Raw genomic sequence first — 23492 nt, forward strand, 5'->3', positions numbered from 1 at the left:
CACAACCGCCCTGAAAATGCATGCAGTGCTCAATGGTGCAAGCTTTTCAGGTTTAAAATAGGTGGGGAAGAGGTGTCATCTCACCTCCCAGCCACCTGTTAACCATTGTCTGGAAAGGGATTCACTATGGATCGTTTTTCAAAGGGGCGGCAAGGGCTGTAAACAAGCCCTGTCCTTGACACTCTGCAGTTAGGAACTGCAAAGGATTATTCAACCTGCCAGCCCCCATAGTGAATTTTCCATTACACTGTTATATTAATCCCCCCGACTACCTACGACAGTGCTGAGGCCAGATGTTAGGTCACTCAGTGGCTGAAAAAGGGGGGGGGGGTGTTTGTATTCTCTCTATACTCCGTTAATTTCCATATTTCAGCAGCATTGCCAAAGTACTTATTTCAATGATCAATGTAGAGCTGGATACTTGATGGTGCAGCAGGTATCACAGCATAATATGATTTTCCATGCCCTGGCAGAACATTGCACTGTTGCAATCTGAACACTAGAGGTCAGGAGAGAACAATGTCATCATGTCTAATCATACGCTTTTTAGAAGTCTCACCCTGGATCCTAGGAATATGTGATCAGAAGAAACATAAACCATGTTGTCATCCTTTTTCAATCACAGACTGACATGTTACATACAGGCAGTAGCCCTAATAAACTTGCAAGGTGTTGTACTGAAATACAAGCAGTTTCTTCCATCCAGGATAATTAAGTTTGTACTTTAATGAACTGTGAAATTCTGAGAAGTCAGAGTTTTGTTACTGTGAATTTCAGCAGAAGTTATTGGAATTTTTGAAGTTCATAAGTTTGTATTCTTTGCAACTTAAAGTAAAAATAGAAATGAAAGTCAAAAAAAATTTGTGTATAGATATAACAATACCTTATAAATACATTAAAAAAAAAAAAAAAAAAAAGTGGCCAAGGACCCTCTGTTCTCAGCTGGGGGGGAGGAGAAGTACCAGAAAACTGATCTTCCCAGTGAATGGCTGTGCAGCGGGGGCATGTCAGGACAAGTGTGATCATTGGAGGAGAGCAGCCTGAGTTCCCAGCATAGCTAGAGAACTGACCAGAGTGTGCTCTCCTGCTTAGTGTGGTCAGTTTTTAATAGGAAAGCAGAGGGACTGGCAGGAGCACCAGGGATTTCACACAAAGGAAGCAATACAAAGAGAACAGGAGACTTTCTCATACAAGTACATGGTACAGCAGGCACATATCAGGAATTTGAAATTTTGGGGTAACAAACGCTTTAAGTCTGCAAAGAGGCAGCCAGAGACTGTTTTTCTTGCCACTGCTGATAATGGGCATTTCAGACAGCAAAGGAGAAATACTATACATTCAAGTGGTCACTAAACATAAGTAAAAAATAGCGCCGCTCCAATGCCTCCCATTCATCAGTTCTCTTCCCGCTTCATGGAACAGCCACAATAGTAAAATTAGGGACGCACAAGACATAGGTCAATCACATCTGCTGGCAAGCTAGAAGAGACTTCAGCTTGGCCAAGATGCAGGGACTGTGGTTGAAGCCTCTACTGGTTTACCAGTGGATGTGGTTGATCTATGTGGTGTGTGTCCCCTAATTTTACTATTGTGGTTGTTCACTAAACATAACGCACAAGTTGGCTCCTGTCAAACGGTTTTTTATACATTTTATGGATGTTCACGCTTGTTCACACCAGTTCCATTGGACTGCAATGCCCAGTGCAAACACAATGCATAGAAAAGGCCATTTACTTTATGTCTTATTGCTTGCTGTGTTGTTGTATGCTGAAGAAAAGGCACGTTGCATTTTTTCACAGTGCATTTCGAGTGCCGTAACAGATTGGAACACATTATTGTGCTCAGAATTAAAACAGTTAAACAAATAAAGCGCTGCCATGCATTTTACTATCAAATTTTATCACGTATGCACAATAGAACACCAGCATGTGCGTGTTACTTGAACCTTAACGCACACCTGCTGGTGTCATTGAGCCCCTTCAGGTTTCAGAAACTTCTGAGTGCAAAAGATACTTAGGATGAAAGTGGTCAGGTGGTATGGTGGGCACATCATCAGGAGCCTGCCCCCTTGCTCCTGAGGTTGAAAGTTTTCAAAGTAAGTTTGGTGCAGGCAGAGAGCACCCTCTCAGCACAGAAATTTATACATATAACATATGACTTCGTCAGCACCCATCATCACCGGTGAGGAAAAGAGATTTTTTTGGTTGCACATGATTGGACTATTGATACAGGTACATCTTTACATTATGCACAGTGCTAAATCTACTCTATGGGGTTGATTTACTAAAGGCAAATAGACTGTGCACTTTGCAATTGCAGTCACAGTCTGCAAGTCTCCAGCATTTAGTAAATTTGGTAAAGCTTCACTTAACAAAGAATACCCAAACAAATACAGGAAAAATGTAGAAAACAGCATTTTTGCTTGCATGTGATTGAATGATTGAAGTCAGCAGAGCTCTGTCATTTACTAATCTCTAGCAACTGCATTTGCAAAGTGCATATTCTATTTTCCCTAGTACACAGGTGTCAAACACAAGGCCCGCGGGCCGAATGCGGCCCCCCAAGCCATTTCATGTGGCCCTCGCACCTCTCCTGCACCTGCAGCACCCCCCTTGTCTCTCCCCCCGCTTTGTCTCATTAGTCGGCAGCAGAAAGGACAGAACTCCTTTGCCAGATCCTGTGCTTCTCTGTGCTGCTGCAGAAAGGCTTTTCTTTGCCCCCCCCCTTCTCAGCAGTCTACAGCAGAGAGGAGGGCAGAACTCCTCCTACAGATCCTGCACCTCTCTGTGCAGCCACAACACCACCTTGTGCCTGCTTCCCCTGGTCTCAGCATTCAGCAGACTCTGTAAATGGACTCCAGCGCTTCTCTGGTCCTCCTCCAGACCTTGCACTTTCTTCTTCCCAGATTCTTCCTGGCAGTAGCACAAGGTAAGGGGGTGCATTGTGATGTAGGGAAGGGTGGGTGACTCTTGATTTATGATGGTGGGGGGCTCTTGACATCTCATGTAAGGGTGTGGGGTGCTCTGGACATCTAAACTTACTGATAAAACCGGCCATTTTAGGGCAACCATAATGCTAATGCGGCCCCCGATGAAATTGAGTTTGAAACCCCTGCGCCTAGTACATCAACCATTATGAGTCAGTGGTGGTAAGAAATATAAATCCATTTCCCTGTACATGATTGGGTGTTCAGATTAAATAAAGCCTCACTGAGTTATGGGAACATCTACTTTTCCAAATTAAAAATAAATTCTCTACACCCTTAGTATATCAACCCTACAGAATGCTTGTGTCTATGAAGCATTCCAGAGACAGCAGGAAATAACTGGGCAGATGAGTCTATAGCTTCCCCTTGGTAATCGGCAAATTAGGATTGCAGGGAGAAATATCAACAACCTGAGATATGCAGATTAGATACCACACTAATGGCAGAAAGTGAAGAACTAAAAAGTCTCTTAATGAAGGTGAAAAAGGAGAGCGAAAAAGCAGGCATGATATTGAACATTAAGAAAACTAAGATCATGGCAACCAGTCTCATCACTCCTTGGCAAATAGAAGGAGAAGAAATGGAAACTGACAGATTTTATCTACCTAGACTCCAAGATCACAGCAGACGGTGACTGTAGCCATAAGGTTAAGAGATGCTTGCTTCTTGTGAGAAAAGCAATGGCAAACCTAGACAACATTATAAAAAGCAGAGACATCACCCTACCGACAAAGTGCCATATAGTCAAAGCTTTGGTATTCCCAGTAGTAACCTAAGGCTGTGAAAGTTGGACCATAAAGAAGGCTGAACGCCGAAGAATTGATGCTTTTGAACGATGGTGTTGGAGAAGACTCTTAAGAATCCCTTGGACGGCAAGAAGATCAAATCATTCAATCTTTAGGGAAATCAACCCTAATATTCACTGGAAGGACAGATCCTGAAGCTGAAACTTGAATATTTTGCCCACCTAATGCAAAGAGAGGACTCATGTGGAAAAAAACCCTGATGCTGGGAAATTTTAAAGGAAAAAGGAGAAGAGGAGGACAAAAAACAAGATGATAGATAGCAGCATCGAAACAATGAACATGAAGTTAAACAAGTTCTGGGAGGCAGAGGAGGACAGAAAAGCCTGGTGCGATATGGTCCATGAGGTCACGAAGAGTTGGACACGACTAAACAACAACAATCTGCAAAACGCTTAACATGTCAATGAGCTCTACAAGTTTATTAAAGATTTTCAAAGAATATGTAAGGGTGGCTTGGCTTCACACTGCCCCGCTGAGCTTTGGCCACAGCGCATGCTTCAGCAGTTTTGGTGCGGGTTGGCTGCGCTTTGCCATAGACTTCTTTTTTGTCCTATGGTTTTGGTGCACCAAAAGTCCTGCATATACATTAGAAGCCTAAAGGTGTGGGTACACTGCGCTTGACCCATGCTGCGGCCAAATCTGGGCAGTGGTAGTGTGTCAGGGCAGTGTGAAACCATCCCAAAGGGAAAAGGCAATAAGGATACTAAGTGGGGGATTTCACTTTCTTGCTTTGTTCCTTCACATTTGTTAGGATAGCCATACACACTTAGATTTCTGTTTAGCGTGGTTGGAAGAATCTATTAGACTATTTTACCCTTCAACCAGTGGACCAAATAAACAGTTTTGATGGAGGATTATTGTATTCTCACAGCTGGGCCCTGTGGCTGTCAGAATACCCAAACCGTGATTATATCTAACTGGGTACTTTTCGGCCAACGATTTTCTACCCAGCTCATCTGAAAAAAGTGATTAACCGCTTTACCACCGGAGGATTTTGCTGTCTTACGTCTGGGCCACTTTTTGCGATTCGGCGCTGTGCGAATTTAACTGACAATTGCACGGTCGTGCGACGCCATACCCAAACAAAATTTACGTCCTTTTTTCCCCACAAATAGAACTTTCTTTTGGTGGTATTTGATCACCTTTGCAATTTTTACTTTTTGCGCTATAAACAAAAAAATAGCGTTTATTTTGAAAAAACAAAAATATTTTTAACATTTTTTTATATGAAATTCCCCCCCAAAAAAATTTAAAAATCAAATTTTTTTTTAAATTTTTGGCCAAATTGTTTTCTGCTACCTATGTTTGGTAAAAAAAAAATCACAATAAGCATATTTTGATTGGTTTGCGCAAAAGTTATTGCGTTTACTAACAAAGGGAAAGATTTGTAATTTTTGGTGTTTTTTTTTTAACGCGTAATGGCGGCGATCTGCGATTTTTTTTTGCGGGACTGCGACATTGCGGTGGACAGATCGGACCCTTGACTGACATTTTTGACACTTTTGGGGGTACCAGTGACATTACTACAGTAATCAGTGCTATATATATGCACTGTTACTGTAAAAATGACACTGGCAGGGAAGGGGTTAATTTTATTGGAGAGGGAGGGGTTAATGTATGCCTGGTGCTTACTAACGTCTGGGGGGGGGGAGGTGACTGAGTGAGTCAGGGACAGATCGGATGCTGAACCCTGCTATCTGTCCCTGCCTGTCACTTAGGAGATCCGCCCGCTCTGTTTACACAAGCGGGCGGATCTCCTCACTCGATTCCCCGAGGATCGGGGAAGAGCAGCGGCGATCGCCGCCGCTCCTCCCCTGGCCCGACTCCCGCTGTAACTGAAAACAGCGGGAGCGCGCCTCCGGCGGCGCGTGAGCGCCGCCTACAGGGGGAGGAGTCCAGCGACGTAGATCTACGTCGCTGGACGGGAACGAGCCACATTGCTGCAGTAGCAGCAATGTGAGCAGTGGTAAAGTGGTTAAAAACCGACTTTTGTTTATCTGGGTGGTGTGGAATTTGAGTCACGCTTAGCAGGCTTCAGAAGTGAAACATTTTGGGGGGTATAATGGTAAGCCCTGTGGTTCTAAGTTGTGGGATTCCAAGTTCAGTTCACCCAAGTACTGCTTGGTGTTTGAATGCTGTGTGGTCTAAAGATTCAAAAAGTGGTAATCAAACCGGCTTCAAATAAGAATTGACTCCAACTTCATGTGACATGAGGACTGTGGTGGGGAGAACAGAATTTCTAGGTTGTAGCTGAAATAAATGGTTGTATACACCCTCTGTTGTGCACCATGGTACATCATCACTATGCAACTGGAGCATACGGTAGACGTTTAGTCTAAAACAGACTCTTAAACTTTTTAACATGGAGGAATCCTTGAAATAACTTTCTGGTCTCAGGGAACCCCTGCTTTAAAATAACGAAATCTACAGCTTAGAGTACATTAGTGTGATAGTCAGTGGGAGGAAGGATCCCTCCATTTGTGGTCAATGTTCCTTAAATTGGTGGTCAGTGAAGAATGTTCCTTAAATTGGTGGTCAGTGAAGAATGTTCCTTCGTCCTTACGTCTGGAGGAAGAGATTTAATCTCCAACTACGGAAAGGTTTCTTCACAATAAGAGCTGTGAATATGTGGAATAGACTCCCTCAAAAGCTGGTTCTGGTCAGCTCAGTAGATTGCTTTAAAAAGGCCTGGATTCTTTCCTAAGTGTGCATAATATAACTGGATACTAACATTCATAGGTAAACTTTATCCAGGGAATATCCAATTGCCTCTTGGGAGATCAGGAAGGAGTTTTTCCCAAATTGGATCATGCTTTGCTGTTTTTTTTTGCCTTCCTCTTGATCAACTGTGGGTTTAGGATTGTGTTAAATGGATTGTATATCCCCCCCCCCCCTTTTTATTGGTTGCACTAGATGGACTTGTATCTTTTTTGACCAGACTATGTGACTATTTGTAACTATGTTCCTTACAGTGGTGGTGAATAAGAAGAAGGTTCCTTACAGTGGTGATCAATGGGAAGAATGTTCCTTACAGTGGTGTCAATGGGAAGAATGTTCCTTACAGTGGTGTCAATGGGAAGAATGTTCCTTACAGTGGTGTCAATGGGAAGAATGTTCCTTACATTGGTGGTCAATATGAAGAATGTTCCCTGCATTGGTGGTCAATATGAAGAATGTTCCTTACATTGATGGGCAATGTGAAGAATGTTCCTTACATTGATGGTCAATGTGAAGAATGTTCCTTACATTGATAGTCAATGTGAAGAATGTTCCTTACATTGATGGGCAATGTGAAGAATGTTCCTTACATTGAAGGTCAATATGAAGAATGTTCCTTACATTGAAGGTCAATATGAAGAATGTTCCTTACATTGATGGGCAATGTGAAGAATGTTCCTTACATTGGTGGTCAATATGAAGAATGTTCCTTACAGTGGTGATCAATGGGAAGAATGTTCCTTACATTGGTAGTCAATGTGAAGAATGTCCCTTACATTGGTGGTCAATGGGAAGAATGTTCCTTACATTGCTGGTCAATGGGAAGAATGTTCCTTACATTGGTGGTCAATGGGAAGAATCCTCTCTTACAGATAACTAAATTAATCAATGTCAGTGGGAAACAGTGGGGGACAGAAACTGCTCCATGCTCAGGGAACCCCTAGGAACCTCTGCAACAGGGTTTCTCAACCAGGGTTCCATGGAACTTTGGAGTTTCTCAGGAGGTTGCTAGGGGTTTTTTGAGCAAGGTGCAATTTCTGCCTCTCAGATAAGTTCCCACTGACACCACTGATCCTTTTATCTATCTGTAAGGGGGTCATTTTTCCCAATGACCATAAGTGTGAGGAACATTCTTGTCCCGAGCATCACACTAATGTATCATGAGTTGTAGATATAGTCATTTATAGCAGGGGGTTCCCTGAGACCAGATAATTATTTTAAGGGTTCCTCTGTGTTGAAAAGGTTGAGAAAGGCTGCTCTGGAGGAACCCTAAGTTTCCATGGAACCATGATTAAGATAGCCTGCTCAAAATAATACAATTAATCTCCAGTTAATAAACAGGTGAGTGAAATCAGCATTATGTCAAAATATTTACATGTATTATCTTACTTCTGGCTCCGTGTATACTTTTCAATGATATATTTACATGGGAAAGCATTTTGTTTCATAATACAAACTCAGCTTCCTGCTTAGTAGCCCAGCAAAGTGCTGATTCTTTTTCTGTGCCTAATGACACTTTTCCACTGCAAGTACCGGCTCGGCTCCACTTGGCCCTGCTTGGCCCGGTTTGGTTTTCCACTGCATGGTACGGTGTTGGAACAGTTCGGTACGGTTTGGTACGGTTTGCTTTTCCACTAAAGTAGTACAAAAGTAAGTGGGTGGGATAACGATTCTCTGACCAATCAGTGGCTAGTAGTGACAAACAGTCAAGGCTGCATGCAAAGGATTGTGGGATATGGTACTGGTACGGCCCTCTTTGAAACACAACTGAGGTGGTACTGTTTAAGGGAGCCGTACCGTTCGGTTCCATGTAGTGGAAAAGCGCCGCCGTACCGTACCTTACCGAACCGTTCCAACACCGTACCATGCGGTACCATGCAGTGGAAAAGCACAAAAGCGAGCCGAACCGTTCGGTTCCATGCAGTGGAAAAGCGCCATTATTGTATTGCAACTCTTTGGTGTGAGTCCTTTTTTCCACACTGTCTGGTTTGTCCTGTTATTCATTTTATCTCAGCAGGTGTTCAGTAACAATGTTGACTGCACTGTCTGATACTAATGCATGGTTTCCACTGAGCGGTACGGTTCGGTACAGTTCAGTACGGAACAGTACCCCTTGATCAGGCTTGCGTTCCCACCGCCAACAGTACCTCAGCTCAACAGTACCTCAACAGTGTAGCTCCACCCTGTTGGTACGGTACTAATGTGCTTGGTACCCCAACGAAAGGGTTCCATAAAAGTGGTACGGTACGGTTCGGAATTAGGGGACCATTCACAACTTTTAACAATGGAAACAGCAAAAATTGTGTACCATACCGAACCGCTCAGTGGAAACGAGGCATAATAGCCACTAGAGGGAAAACCTAGAAACCAGTCCATCAAATACAATCTGCAAAATATGGCACAGCAAGTGAAAATATGAACACTAGGCTGGAAACAAGTGAGGATGAGAGATTAATGCATAGTGATGTGTTGATTCAAACAGGCAATGTGCTTTTGTTTATTCAGGCATGTGTTTGTCATTGCAGAGGCCAGTAATGCATACAGAGATGGACTCATACCAATGAGAGGAGACCACACATTGATTCTTTCACTGGGGACATCATGCAGCGAGAAGCCCAAGGCTTCCACAATACCCGATTACATCTTGACAGGGGTGCAGCTATGAGTGACAACCCTCTTCATGTATACATGAAAACTCCATGGGGGAGATAATACATTATAGGCAACCTTTGGCTCCCAGTCTGTTCGCACCTAGAACTCCTTGTAACCATGCCGAGATTTGTAGTTCTACAGCAGCTGCAGAGCCAACAGGGGGCTTTGTCTGACATTGCAAGCTGCAGAATTTGTTAATCTATTAGCAATGCATGGCTTGCTTTCACTTTAACCTCCGGCAAAATATTTCTCTGCCCACTGGGTAATTATAACGCAGCTTCTTGACGTGTTTACAACTTTTCTCTGTTTGGGGTGGCAATTGTCTGTTATAGGTCACCGGCTGTAGAGCATATGAACTACAAATGCTCTGTATATAGAGAAGAGTTGTCTGTGCAAAGGAAACTTAGCGATACTGCTTAAAGAATAACCAGCTGAGGTTTATTTTTATTCTCTAGAGCAGCCTCTCTCGATCTTTTACTAGAGGAATCCATGATTTGATTTTCAAGTTTATGGGACCCCCTGCTAAAACCAATTAATCAAAGTTCAGTTGGAAGGATGCCCTTTATGATGGTGGTCAGTGGGAGGAATGCTCCTTACATTGGTGGTCACTAGGAAGGATGCCCCTTACATCAGTAGTGAGGGAAAAGAATGCCCTCTTACATTTGTGGTGAGTGGGAAGAATTTTCCTTACATTGGTGGTCAGTGTAAAGAATGCCCCTTACATTGGGGGTCCATGGAAGAATACCCCTTAAATTGGGGGTCCATGAGAAGAATTCCTCTTACATTGGTGGTCCATGGGAATAATGCCTCTTACATTGGGGGGTCCATAAGAAGAATGCCCCTCACATTAGGGGTCCATGGGAAGAATGTCCCTTACATTGGGGTCCATGGGAAGAATGTCCCTTACATTGGGGGTCCATGGGAAGAATGCCCCTTACATTGGTGGTCCATGGAAGAATACCCCTTAAATTGGGGGTGCATGAGAAGAATTCCTTTTACATTGGTGGTCCATGGGAATAATGCCTCTTACATTGGGGGTCCATAAGAAGAATGCCCCTCACATTGGGGGTCCATGGGAAGAATGTCCCTTACATTGGGGATCCATGGGAAGAATGTCCCTTACATTGGGGGTCCATGGGAAGAATGCCCCTTACATTGGGGGTCCATGGAAGAATACCCCTTAAATTGGGGGTCCATGAGAAGAATTCCTCTTACATTGGTGGTCCATGGGAATAATGCCTCTTACATTGGGGGGTCCATAAGAAGAATGCCCCTGACATTGGGGGTCCATGGGAAGAATGTCCCTTACATTGGGGGTCCATGGGAAGAATGTCCCTTACATTGGGGGTCCATGGTAAGAATGCCCCCTTACATTGGTGGTAGCTGGGAAGAATGCCCCCTAACATTGGTGGTCACTTGGAAGAATGCCCCAGCAGTTGTCAGTGGGAAGAATGTCCCTTACATTGGGGGTCAGTGGGAAGAATTTCCCTTACATTGAGGGTCGGTCGGAAGAGTGCCCCTTACATTAAGGGTCAGTGGGAAGAATGCCCCTTACATTAAGGGTCAGTGGGAATAATGCCCCCTACATTAAGGGTCAGTGGGAAGAATGCCCCTTACATTGGGGGTCAGTAGGAAAATTGTTCCTTTACATTGGAGGTCAGTGGGAAAATTGCTCCTTTACATTGAGGGTCAGTGGGAAAAGTGCTCCTTTACATTGCGGGTCAGTGGGAAAAGTGCTCCTTTACATCAGTGGTAAGAGTGTCACTCTTACAAGCACCTTAGAAGATCATTGATACAACATTTCAGGCTCTTCCAAGTGGCTTTAGCCCCCAAGCTGTGAAGGCACCATCAGATGGGAGGTCAATCAGCCATAGCTCAAGGAACCGCCAGCAACATTTGGAGGAACCCTAGATATCCATGGAACCCTGTTTGAGAATGGCTGCAACAAAGTGCTCTAATGTTAGGTCTAGGGTTGCTGGAATAAGAAGTAATATTTACCTTACTCCTCGCTCCTGTAAGCTCCCTCCAGCCATGACATCACTCCAATGACACCTCCTCTATAGAGTGCTCCTGGCAGAGGGCCGCACGCCTGCCTCCTTCACATGAAATGCAAAGTTAAAAGTCCTGCATTGTCATGATGACACTTGAGGGTCCACACACAACTCAGATCACCACAGGGAAGAGACAACAGTACCAAAACCAGCTGGAGTAGGGTGTAAAGCTAAGCTATATGACCTCTTCTGTCCCCCCTAGACCTAACAAGTATTTACTCTTGCAGTGGGGGAAGGGGGGCACTGTAAGGGTAGATTTTGACTTATTTCTGAAGTTGGGCGTAAGACAGGAAGGGTGAATCACCATCTTTTTAACCAGTGCAGTTTTATGTAGTATCCATATTGCTTTATGGGAGATATCCAGTTTTTGATGGCCATCCTTTGAGGACATGTACTTACAGACACGTGTACGCAGAGGCGTAACTTGAACCTTCAGGGCCCCGGTGCAAGAAACCATGAAGGGCCCCATGGACCCCTGGCCGGGGCCCTTTCCTTCTTCCCACTGATCCTGGGGCCCTTCACTCTCCTTGCGGGGCCCTTTATTACAGTCCCACAGCGGGCCCTTTCACAAGATCTGCAGTGGGCCCCCTTCCTGCCATCTTGGGGCCTCCCCACGTTGCTGGAATGCCAGGGCCCAGTCGCAAGTGTGACCTTTGCGTTCCTGGAAGTTCACCCACTGGTGTCAGTAGTATTTATTTTTTGGTATTTTAGTTGTATTCTTTTTTTATCATTTTATTTTTTTACAATGTCACTGACTATGACTCTGTCCATTCAGAAAAGGAAGGAGCTGGTAAATTACATATTTACCGACCCCTTCCTGGTTCTCTATCGTGACACATCCCCTACAGCAGCCATCAGGAGAGGGAAGGGAGCACAGTGGGGGGGGGGGGGGGGGGGCAGCACAGTAGGGGGGGGGGGGGGCAGGGGAGCACACAGGGGCCAGAGACAGCAGAACACAAGTGTACTGGATAGGAAGAGTGGCGGGGGCAGCATACAGAGGAACCAATCTCCTCCATTTTCCTCCTGCAGCTACCAGAGGTAAAGGAGGACACTGATTTCGCTACATGCTGCCCCCGCCACCCCTCCTATCCAGGTGTACAGGGGAGCCGCACAGGCCCCCTTGAGCATGGGGCCCGGTTGCAATTGCAACCCCTGCAACCCCTGTAGTTACGCCCCTGCGGTGTATGTGACCTGTAGGGCTACACCTGATGAGTGAGCTTTTGCTGGCAACAATTCACCAGCAACCAAAACGCTAAGGCCTCATTCACACAGAGAATAACATCCAAGAGTTTATAGGACATTTCTCTAAAGTAATATAGGTCAGAGCTGCACTCCATACAATGCTGGGATCAGTAAGATTAGATGGTGCTCATAATGACATCCGGGGATGGAGCCGTGCAACAGAAGAAGAGTCACCAGCACTCACTTGTTCCAAAGATCAACAATTTTCATGGTTTTATTTGTGTCACATCATACATCAAATATAGCTGACGTTTCGGTACCTCGCAGGATCCCTTCCTCAAGGCGATAAAGTGTCTTTGATGTACAAGTGAGTTCTGGTGACTCCTCTTCTATAGAACATTTCTAAACACATACTGTATGTGCATTCAGGTGCATTTAAAGCATATGGAATTCTGTGCGTCCAGGGCAAATGCGATACTCTGAACGCGTCTAAATGCACGTAAGTACACAAGTACATTTCAATGCAGGAGACGTGTCCTGAGAGGCATAAGTATAAACTTTCTCCTGCATTTATATAAACCAACACAGGAGGCTATAATGTGATGTAGCCTTCAAGAGCTTTTCTTGTGGAGTCGCTCCCTTGTTGGCTGAACCAGTCAGATGTCGCTCCCTAGCTAGCAAGTGAGGTTTTGCAGTGTCCCAGGCCAGCAGGGAAATGGATACCTTACCACTGCAATCCCCAACAGAAGAATCACTCGTCCGACATAGCCCTTATATAAACATGCAGTACTGTGTCTATGTGAGCATTCCGTACACAAATGTCAATGTGCATTCTGTATGCAACAGCTCCTAATGCAATATGCCACGTATCAGCTACTATTCATACACCTGAACCTTCCAGATATAATTGGAGATTGCTGCTGGCACTGTGCAAAATTGAAACAATTCTCTACCACTAGCACCCTTAGACTCAGACTACCCCTTCTGAAGATACTAGTCCATTGACCATCTAGGTTCAGTAAGGTCTGAGCAAATGACCTGAAACTAGTATGCACATCTGTAAAGTCAGGCATCCCTATTTGCATGCTAGCTAAGGGATCCAAGAGGGTAAATATGACAGCCAGCAAACAAGTAGTTTCAGAAAGGGGAAGTATCAACAACAATGTTTATATCTCTCAAGAAAAGTTTCCTCTAAAGTGACCCTGTTGCTACCTTACACTAGATACATCCAGTGATCTAGCAGGCGGCCAGTCCAGCTATGGCCCTTGGTATTATCCAAACACTACCAAGTGTGTGTTGATAACCTGCCCCCCCCCCATGCATGCTCTGGTTTCATCCATTGACCACTAAGTCTCTACTGTGTCTTATAATAGTGGGTGAAACCACAGTGCTCCCTGGGGGACTAGGCAACTCTTGTTAGATAGAGCTCAGAAAGCTTAGACTGAAGAGGTGGCCATCTACCAGATAACATACAATAGCGGTGCTGCGCTGTCGAATACCAACTCATGTATAATTTAAAGTGCACAAGTGACAAAATAAAAAAGTGCCTGTGCTGGCAATAAACAAATGAGAATAGATAGTAAAATAACAAAATATAAAGCAATAGATATTCCATATGAAATGTATACAAAGATGCACAAATACAACTAAAGAACATGGGGATGTAGATAAACCCTAATGTACAAGAGTGACAATGTGTACCAATTCAAGGTGAGACCGTATACAAAAAAATGTGAAATAACAAAGTATGAACAGTCCAATGCACAGAGAGTAATGTGAAATCCCTTCACCCAAAAAGGAGTGGTGACTGATGTCTAAAAAATCCAAAGGGGTGACACTCTATGTGTGCTGGCGAGATCGTAAGGTTACAGCATGAATGGATAACTTTCACTTTAGATTCCTATGCTTCCCGCTGCTTCCAGGGATCATCTTGTTGTGGACCCAGCTGGTGGTAAACTATGATTGGATGACGGGTGTCCTGTCTATGAGGGCCTGGTGGCCTCTCCAGATGTATCCTCAGTAGGGTAATACGAGTAAGAAAGAAAAGCTCCAAATAGTGTAAAATAGTATCAAAATAATGCTGACCAAAAGGCTCCATTCACACCTGAGCGTATCATTTTCAGGTGTTTTTTGGGGCTTTTTTCAGACGTTTTCTGGCCTTTTTTCTGGCGATTTTCGGGCGTTTTATGCAAGTGTTTGGAGGCAGGCTTGGATAACTAACAAAAACGCTTGTAATATGCCAATAAAGAAGCTCATGTACTTTTTTGAGCTTCAGGCGACAAAAGGTGATAACGGGCCTTTGAAATAAATGGGATTTTGCTTATTAGGTGTTTTGAGACTTCAGAAATGAGTGTTTTACGAGCTGAAATACGCTCAGGTGTGAACAGGACCAAAATAACATAAGGCAATGCCTCCCAGGTGGATGGACACACGTTATTTTTGGTCAGAATTATTTTTATACCATAAAACTATCCTGAGCTTTTCTTTCTTACACATATTACCCTACTGAGGATACATCTGGAGAGGCCACCAGACCCTCATAGACAGGACACCCGTCCTCCAATCATAGTTTACCACCAGTTGGGTCCACAACAAGATGATCCCTGGAAGCAGTGGGGAAGCATAAGAATCTAAAGTGAAAGTTCTCCATCCATGCTGTAACCTTACAGCGGTAAGGCGAGAGGCCAACACACATAGAGTGTCACCCCTTTGGATTTTTTAGACATCAGTCACAACTCCTTTTTGGGTGAAGGGATTTCACATTACTCTCTGTACATTGGACTGTTCATACTTTGTTATTTCACATTACTCTCTGTACATTGGACTGTTCATACTTTGTTATTTCACGTTTTTATGTATATGGACTCACCTTGTATTGATACACATTGTCACTCTTGTACTTTAGGTTTTATCTACATCCCCACATTCTTTATTGTATTTGTGCATCTTTGTATACACTGCATATGGAATATCTATTGCTTTATATTTTGTGATTTTACTATCTATTCACATTTGTTTATTACCAACACATGCACTTTTTTTATTTTGTCACTTGTGCACTTTAAATTATACATCAGTTGGTATTCGACAGCGCAGCGCCGCTATTGTATGTTATTTACCTTTTGGCCAGGGATTGGCTGATCGGTGCCGGCAGCAGTTGGTTACACATATCATTATACAGTGATCGTACGGGGGTACCTATATATCTTCATCTACCAGATAGGGAAGTATAACGAATCATATTTAAAGCATATCTAAACCCCAAAACAGAAATGTAATGGATTGCATCTTACATATCCTTAGATGTGCTGGCTGCATTTGTTTTCTCCCCCCCCCCCCCCCCCCATTATTTTCTCCTGGTGATCCTTCCAGTAAGTCTTAATTTTCAACTTCTTTAACAGATCAAGCTGACCAGTAAAAGTAGAAGTTAGAGGGCTGAGACAAAGCATTTACCACTGACAGGGGTGTTGACAATGGTCAACATTTATAATGTAAAACCTTTGTCCCAAAATAAATAAATAAATAAATAAATAAATAAATAAATAAAGAAGTGATGTTTGGCTTTATTTGTTAGTCAATTATGTAAAGTCCATCTAAATCTACTAGTCTATCCATCACTAACCTCTGCACTGGGTACCAATGCTGCTGTCCATGGGTGGCTCCATTGCGCCTCCATAGATACGGTGGGGGAATGAGTGTAGCCACCGGAAGCCCCCCTTCACACCTGAGCATTTTGTTGCACATTTCCTGTATTTCCCTACACGTGACAATGCTCATCATCAAAAATCCTATTCTTTTTATTGTGGATGCTCACATGGAGATCCTCAGTCACTAAAGCGCTAAAAGGTACATGAACTTCTTTTCGGAAGTTTCTTTGCGTGTTTTTAGCCTCACAGACCTTAGCAGACACGCCTGTAAACAAGCAACACAAGGGTTTTCTCGCATATTTGTGCCTGAACAAGTGTTCTCCTCTGCTCTCCTCCTCTCCTTCCACCCACAAGCCTGCATACATACGCAAAAACGCTTTCAAAAACGCCTGAAAAACGCTCCGCTTAGGTGTAAACGGAGGCTAAGACAGGAAATTTATTACTGGCTGGTGAAAATTAATGGTGGCCATATATATGTTTTCCATAAGTGATCAGTTTCTTTTCTGATCAATCTCTTCTGATAGGAAAAAAAATCTATCGATAGTCCACATCCCATTTGATCCATATGCAACACATAGGGAAGTGGATCTTGATCATTAGTGAAGATACGATCGTAACTTGCAAATCGTGAGTTAACAATCGCATCTCTGTTTACGCAATGTAATCTCACAATCCGATCAATCGTAATGTTATCATATTCACAAAGATACTCCGCGCTGTCGACTGATACAAAATGATCAATATTATCTGATCATCTCCAATATACATTGAGTCTAAATTGGCTCTGGAGACTCACAATTGAGTCTAGCGAAGTTATTAAAATGTGATTATTTGCAGATTCCATTGTTTTAATCGAATGGCACATTGATCCAAAAAAAAGATTAAAATAATCGAAGCGTGTGTGGCCACCATAAGTAAAAAAAAAGAATTTAAAAAAAAACAAAAAACACTGCATTTAAGGATTAGTGAGCTACAATTAAATCCATTTTAGTTTTTGGGTTTAGATCCATTTAAATTATTGGACAGGATTGCTATAACAGCGCTAATGCATTCCAATGGCAGAGTTGATGAACTGGGTGCCCTGTATCATAGTAACAACAAATAGTGCGGAGTCTCACTTTAAGAATGGAGCGTTACAGGGTCTAGCTAAATACAATGTTGCAGTTTCTAGCTAAATACAATGTTGCCGTTTCTAGTTGATTACAATGTTGCATGTACTAGTTACAATGTTGCAGTTTTTAGTTACAATGTTGCAGTTTCTAGTTGATTACAATGTTGCAGTTACTAATTTCGATGTTGCAGTTACTAGTTACAATGTTGTAGTTTCTAGTTGATTATAATGTTGCAGTTACTAGTTACAATGTTGTAGTTTCTAGTTACAATGTTGCAGTGTCTGGCTGATTACAATTTTGCAGGTTCTAGTTACAATGTTGCATTTTCTAGTTATTGGTTGAACTAAATGGACTTTTTTTTCAGCCAGACTAACTATGTAACAATGTTGCAGTTACTAATTACAATGTTGCAGTTACTAGTTACAATGTTGTAGTTTATAGTTGATTATAATGTTGCAGTGTCTGGTTGATTACAATTTTGCAGGTTCTAGTTACAATGTTGCAGTCTAGTTATTGGTTGAACTAGATGGACTTTTTTTTCCCAGCCAGACTAACTATGTAACGATGTTGCAGTTTCTAGGTACAATGTTGCAGTTTCTAGATATTGGTTGAACTACTAGATGGACTTTTTTAAGCCAGACTAACTATGTAACAATGTTGCAGGGTTTTTTAGTTACAACGTTGCAGTTTTTAGTTACAATGTTGCAGGTTCTAGTTGATTAGTGTTGCAGTTTTTAGTTACAATGTTGCAGTTTCTAGTTGATTGCAATGTTGCAGTTTTAGTTACAATGTTGCAGTTTCTAGTTACAATGTTGCAGGGGTTTTTTTTTTAGTTACAATGTTGCAGTTTCTAGTTGATTGCACTGTTGCAGTTTTTAGTTACAATGTTGCAGTTTTTAGTTACAATGTTGCAGTTTCTAGTTACAATGTTGCAGTTTCTAGTTACAATGTTGCAGTGTCTAGTTGATCACAATGTTGCAGAGTTGGGGAATCTTACCGTTTGTGTGGCCTCTCCTTGAGGGACATGAATCCGATCTCCCGGCAATGAGTGACCTGTCCAGGTGTCCTCCTACACAACTTGTCCTTAGACTGAAGAATGTCGCCAGCAGTAGCAGTAGCCCCGAATGTCCCGATCAGCAGTGGGAATAATGGTGAGGGTAAAGATCCGGCTGAGGAATCCAAGGAACACACACCATCAACAACTGCGGAGAGTCAGATGAAGACATGGGGGCTCCTGTGACAGCAGCTGGTCCAGGGGGAGGTGGTGGGGGGACACAGCTGAGGGGGGGTGCAGAGAGCAATGGGGGTCACCTCTGTCCACACATCCAAGGGTCGCACTCCTCCCGCTGTAATCCTCAGTACACACACATACACAGCCTGGAGGACAGATGTGCTCCGATCCACATGAAGAACACTGAGTGCCAAGGCACAGAGCGGTGGGGATGGATTTATAGTCTCCCTGCACGTCACGTGCTCCAGGAAGGGGGGCCGCCTGTGCTGATTGGCTGTGCACACTTCGGAATATCTCTTAGGTGAAGTCAGATCTAATATCACTTTACTCTGGATGCTGCAAAGGATGCCATTCCCCTCCCTGACCCCTCACAGTCTGCTTCCAGGGACAGTCCCAGCATTTCCACAGGGGTCCCTGGAAGATCAGTCCTCTTCTACATTCTTTATGAAGTAGTAAAGGGTTAAAGTGACACTAAGAACCAATAGAATGGGTTGGAGGTTCTAACAAGAAAAAAAAAATATTTGCTGGATTGGGGCTTTAAAGTGACACTAAACCATTTGAAATAAAAAATAAATAAAAAGTCTATTCAAATGTGAATTTATTATTAAACCCCAAACCAAAAATGTCATATATTTCAGCCTAATCATTAAATGTGGTGGCTGCGTTAGTTTTCTTTTTTTTAAAACTTTTTTCCCCTTTATTTTCAACTGGCGATCTGGCCAATAACACACCTCCTGTATGTTCCTGTAATGTCCAATCCAAATCACATCAGTACGGATGAGGATCCGACTTGGATGCGATTTACATTAAAGTCTATGGGATAGAAGTCGCCTTAAAGAAGTACAGGAACCTTTTCTAAAGTCGGAGAAACTTCAGCTCTCCTTGACTAACATGGGATTTCACATCACACAACTTGGGGTCTCACAAAGCGGATCCAAAGTTACAAAGTTACATAGTTAGTCAGGTTGAAAAAAAGACATAAGTCCATCTTGTTCAACCGATAAAAATAAATAAATCATTCAATCCCATATACACAATTTTATACCCACAGTTGATCCAGAGAAAATGCTCAGCATCGGGCTGTCCGGGTAAAGTAGATGATGAACACCAAGTTCACTGTATGGACCCCTTATGTATTTATACATGGTGATCATATCCCCCCTTAATCTCCTTTTCTCAAGAGAGAATAAATTCATTTCCTCTAATCTTTTCTTATAGCTGAGCTCCTCCATGCCTCCTATCAGTTTGGTTGCCCTTCTCTGCACTTTCTCCAGTTCCTGGATATCCAGTGCCTAGGCTATATTCACACTTGTCCGACAGGTATGACTTTCATGCAACTTTTGATGGTTAACATTGAAGTCTATGGCCCTAAAGTGTCATAAAAGTCGAGAACAAAGTAGTGCATGAACTACTTTGAAGTCGCTGCAACTTTAAGACGCGCATATATGAATGGTTATCATTAGAAAAAATGGGGAACGACTTGTCATGCAACTTTGATGTCAAAAGTCGCACAAGTGTGAATGGAGCCTTACCCAGGCATTCCCTGAAAGATGAATACCTTGGTCTGTTAAAGAAAGTTGAAAAATAACAGACGTAGGCCCCTTACACACTTGCCGCTCCGTTGGCGGACTCGATCCCCCGATCCCCCGCGGAGCAGGTGGATGACAGCTGTGTCTCCGCGCTGTGTGCAGAGACAGAGTGGTCAGGTCCCCGCTCTCCTCTATGGGGGAATCGGATGAGAATGGACCACCTGTCTGTTCTCATCCAATCCGATCTGCTGGACGGATGGAAAAAAGGGTTTCCATCAGTCCAGATTTGACTGACCGGATCAGATCAGATGTCAGCAGACATGTCTCCGCTGACATCCGCTGCCCCATAGAGATGCATGGGGCATCCGTTCACATCCGCCTGAAATACTGACAGGCGGATCTGAACAGTCGCCAAGTGTGAAAGGGGCCTTAGACCCTTTCATATGGGCTTTCAGATCAGGTCCACCTGTCAGTTTTTCAGGCAGACCTGATCGGACGCTCCATTCACCTCTATGGGGCAGCGGATGTCAGCGGAGACATCTCCACTGACACCCGCTACTATCCGATCCAATCCGATCCTGTTTGTGAAATCCAGACGGATGGAGACCCTATTTTCCATCCATCTGGAGGATCGGATCGGATAGGATCGGATGACAACGCGGATAGGCGGTCCGTTATCACCCGATCTCCCATAGAGGAGATATCTCAGGATATTTATATCAGGGCCCCCCTCCCCTCATCACATCAGATTCCTGTATTTTTTTCATCACATGTGAGTCCCCCCCCCCCATCACAAAGCTCCCCATATCACAGAGCCCTCCATCACACAGCCTCTGAATAGCACAGTCCCCTCTTCACATCAGAGTCCTACTTTTTGGCTGCAGCAGCATGGCAGAGGGCAGGAGGTGGAGCAGGTCTGGAGGCGCTAGACTTCCATCCTCCCCTGAATGCTGGGGGTGGCCCTGCATGCCATCTGTGTTGGATCAGCACTATGAGTTGCCATGGATCAGGTGGATTGGTACCAGCACCATAGTACCGAATGACACCATGCATACTGCCGTAGAACATCATTGGTTGTTATGATGCCCACACCATGGCAACTCATGGTGCTGATCCAGGGTAAACTGGGTCCTTTGTTCACAGACACCCCTGTTGGCAAACACTGCCCTACGTCACTACAGGACGCAGTAATGTAGGAGTCGGAGGTAGAAAATACAACCATCTGATACTCCTGAAATTGTTGAATCCTGAAAAGTGTTACGGAGGATGCCGAGTTGGAACAAGGAAGGAAGGAGATGCCAGGCACTGGAGAGGAAAGTATAGGAGCTTTTTATTATAGGATACTTCATATAGAATTGTTTTTACAGATTGACAGGGTCTCTTTAACTGCGGTTGACAAAGATGAGGTCTGCAGCTTGGCTGTTTGGCAGGTTTGCTTTCATCACAAGACTGACTGGATAGAATTACACGTCTTTTCACAGGTGACCCACTTATATTTATATCAACCGACATGACTTTTCTACAGAATAAAGGTAGGTAACGATTAGCCGAAATGTATATAGCGGACTTAATTGAAATGTTCATTTTTCATCACTACTAATCCTGTTATTTTTAATATAAAGGTATTTTTAGATTTTTACTTGTAATAATAACTAATGTGAGTCTGTTTCCAGTAATTGGTGGTGCAGCAAACCCCTGGATTAGTAGAGAGAGGGCCGGTACTTGGAGCAAACTCAGCTCTGCTACAGAATGCTGGCAATCAAACATCAGAGTGGCGGTGCACCAACACTGTTCAGTAGGCCGGGGGGCAGGTGGGTCACCAAGATGTACCCGGTAACTTCTCTGAGTCTAAAGACTCTCACACTGTGATGTCCAAGGCTGGTAGGTGGGTTCCTGAGATTGGCTGCACAAGGCTGACATCATTGGGAACGCATCCTACCAGCTCCCGATTGCCTTTATTTGACAATGAGCTGCCCGTGACAGCTCAGTCACAATTCTGGGGGGTTGCCGATGGAGTATGCTGCAATACAAGACAGGCAGCTGGGCATAAAAGTTTTTCACCTTAATGCATTCTATACATTGCACTGCACAGAGCAGGTAAGTATAAATAGACATGTTTGTTATTTAAAAAAAAAAGCCCCGAAGGTTTAATATCACCTTAAGGCTCACCCAACCTGTGACTGCATATATATGTATAGCTGTCAGTGGCGGCCCTTCCACGCATCCGGCCCCCTAATCTACATGCATGGCGTCGGACACATGGATTCAAACGGGGTTTTCTTTTTCTGAAGCACGTGATTTGAGCCAGAGGCTCTAAAAGGCTTCAAAAAAGGGTGGGCTCGGGGCACAGAGCACTGCGCCCTGAGCCCACCCAGTTGTGTGACGATAGCGAATAAATATTCGCTATTGTCACACAGATTCTCCTCCTGGCCAATCAGGAAGCGGGTCCTGAGACCCGTTTCCCGATTGGCCGAAAGGAGAAGCCATCCTATTGGCAAAGGAGGAGGAGGAGGTAGGATACGCAGGGGAAGCCCGACCCACAGAGGAAAAGCCGCCGTTGTCTCCGCAAGGGTGAATGAGCCGGTGACTGGGGGGGGGGGGGTGCAGGCCGGAGCTGGTGTGGACAGGGGGGGGTATGGTGTGCCGGCTGGAGCTGGTGTGGACAGGGGTGGGGGTATGGTGTGCGGGCTGGAGCTGGTGTGGACAGGGGGGGGGGGTATGGTGTGCAGGCTGGAGCTGGTGTGGTCTGGGGGGGTATGGTGCGGGCTGGAGCTGGTGTGGTCGGGGGGGTATGGTGTGCGGGCTGGAGCTGGTGTGGATGGGGGGGGTATGGTGTGCGGGCTGGAGCTGGGGTGGTCGGGGGGGGGGGGGATATGGTGTGCGGGCTGGAGCTGGTGTGGATGGGGGGGGTATGGTGTGCGGGCTGGAGCTGGTGTGGATGGGGGGGGGTATGGTGTGCGGGCTGGAGCTGGGGTGGTCGGGGGGGGGGGGGATATGGTGTGCGGGCTGGAGCTGGTCTGGTCCGTCTGCCGCCCCCCACGGCCCATGGAGCACAAGCCACTGATAGCTGTTGTAAAGGAGTTAGAGGAGGTGGAAAAGTGAGTTGACTAACCTGGCTAAGATGTCTGTCAGGAGTTCCTGGGTCACAAGGCTGGTTGAACAGGTACCTAATCTTTTGCAGGAAAGACAACTATGTTTCCTGGATCTTCTATAATGTGGATTTCAAAATACTCCTTTTCTATATGAGTGTCACTGGATGTATGCTGAAATCTGGTGCTTGTACTCAACTTTAAAATATTTTTGAGCTTTTTTGAATTAGTTTAATTAAGTCCTGAGATTTACACAGCTCTGCCATACAGCATAACCCTGTCTGTTGGGGCAGAAAACCTACATTTTTCTTTGCTTCAGCTAGGTCTTGTCCCTCCTAGAGATGTAAAATTTCCAGAAATTTTGAAGCCATGGGAAAGAAAAAAAAAAAAAAAATGCCGTTTTTATTCTGGAAAAATGGAAATGTTGGAAAAATCTAAAAATTGCACAGCCATTTTCAGATTTCTCCAGAGATGTTTAATCGGTTTAAG

General features: G+C 44.2%; 1 protein-coding gene across 1 annotated transcript in view; it reads right to left on the reverse strand.

Annotated features, from left to right (window-relative positions):
- The window catches only part of GDNF (glial cell derived neurotrophic factor), a 104504-nt gene extending 86174 nt beyond the window's left edge, over positions 1–18330 (reverse strand). The window contains exon 1 of the mRNA XM_082242696.1: positions 18152–18330. The gene's annotated coding sequence lies outside the window, so the exon portion shown is untranslated. The remainder of the gene's footprint in view (positions 1–18151) is intronic.
- Between the last annotated feature and the right edge of the window lie 5162 nt (positions 18331–23492).

Source organism: Pelophylax lessonae (genome assembly GCF_965119305.1).
Source record: "Pelophylax lessonae genome assembly, chromosome: 1".
Lineage (NCBI taxonomy): Eukaryota > Metazoa > Chordata > Amphibia > Anura > Ranidae > Pelophylax > Pelophylax lessonae.